The sequence below is a fragment of the Stegastes partitus genome, unplaced genomic scaffold (genome assembly GCF_000690725.1).
Source record: "Stegastes partitus isolate 25-593 unplaced genomic scaffold, Stegastes_partitus-1.0.2 Scaffold497, whole genome shotgun sequence".
NCBI classification, from domain to species: domain Eukaryota; kingdom Metazoa; phylum Chordata; class Actinopteri; family Pomacentridae; genus Stegastes; species Stegastes partitus.
The window spans coordinates 19,883-21,682 of NW_007578228.1; positions in this window are offsets into that span (position 1 = coordinate 19,883).

Sequence of the window (1,800 nt, forward strand, 5' to 3'; positions counted from 1 at the left end):
TTAATGATGTGTTTCTGAGTCATATTACACACACTGATGAACCACTTATGTACACACACACATCATAATTGTTGGCACCTTATAAAGTTATATTATGGATTTCTTGGAGTGAAAAGAAATAAATCCTGTTTTGTTCTTCTATTTTTATGACCCTTTTTACAGCCATGGAAAGCGTCACACATCTAATCCTACTCGCAGGTCAGTGTTGCTCCAGATATGTCTGAAAACTTGTGTCAGTTTGTTGTCTGTCTGCTTGTCTGAAGAACTACCACCAATGAAACTTTCCTCACCTTATGGCTTCTCTTCCACAGGCCTGTGTTCGCTATGTTTGTGTGTCTCTGCACATTACTACGTCATGTTCAATACTCCAAAAACCTGGTTGGAGGCACAGAGCTTCTGCAGAGAGAAATGTCTGGACCTGACCACCATCAACAACATGACAGAGATGGATGCAGTTCTTAAAGCTGTCGGGGGCAAATACGATGACGCTTTGTGGTTCGGGCTTTGGCAAGGGGTAGAATTCAGAACACACTGGTCTCTTGTAGACACAGATTTCTCTGACATAGCCGAAGGCTTCAGTCAACATTGGGCCGTGTGGGCCAGAGACAGCTGTGTTGTTTTCAAAGACAAGCTGTTGCATTCACAAAGCTGTACCGAGATCTATCACTCTGCTTGCTTTGATGGTGAGAGACTTGCTCATGAACGTCATATGTTCAAATTTTCAATTTACAGTCATAAGTAGCATCATTTTATTATTATATCAGCTTTTACATCCTCATTAGCCACTTTATAACAAAAATAATACTCACTCTGTTGAGCACTTTTTGAAAATAACAGAGAAAATACATTAGCTTTTATATCAAGGACTGAAAAAATAACACAACTATTTTTTTTTTTTCTGTTTAGCAACAAAACAAGGAGCTGACCAGTACATTACTGCAGGAATGATGAATTGGCTTGAAGGTCAGGAATACTGCAGAACCAACCACACAGACCTGACCAATATCAGGAGTGAAGCAGAGCTTCAGTTCATTTCTGCACTAGCCGGTAGCGGGTCAGTGTGGGTTGGCGGCTTCACTGACAGATGGGAGTGGTCAGACCAGAGCACCTCCTCATTCAGATACTGGCGATCAAACGAGAAGTTTTGGGGTTCGGATGGTGGAGAATGTGGTGTCTTGACGAAGAATGGTAGATGGGGAAGACTGTCGTGTTCAGAGAAACGCCCGTTCCTCTGTACCTGCAAGGACCCAGGTGCTGCATCGTTTAAATCCCTCTGCTTTTAAATGTGTGGTGATAAACACATCGACAAGTGAGCTTAATTCTTTGTTCACGTGTGTTTGTTTCTCCTCATGGCAGCAATCAAACCGAAGGTCGTTAAAGTGAGGATCAACCTCCAGGACTCATCGCTGGATCCAAATGACCCTTCAGTACAAGACAAAATCTTGGAGCAAGTAAGTCTTGCTTGTATTTGTATCAAGTCTGCTGTTCAGAGAATAGAGATTCTGATTACTACTGGTTATTACTAATCTACTGAACCTACGTAAAACAATGCTTTCCTGATTTAAATGTAGGTGGTCAACTCTTGCCTCTATTTGTAAGAATACGAAATAATGCAGAGAAGCAACAATTTGCAGCAAGAAGGCAGAATAACTGGAAAGGAAATGTGAAGCAGTCTGTTCTCTGCAGCACATGTTTCAGCTCTTTAAGTTTACAGTCAGAGGACCCTGTTTGGAGGTCTTTGAACTGATGCTTTGGTTGCATCAGGAGCTTTCTAGAGATTCTAAAGTCCCAATTAAATCT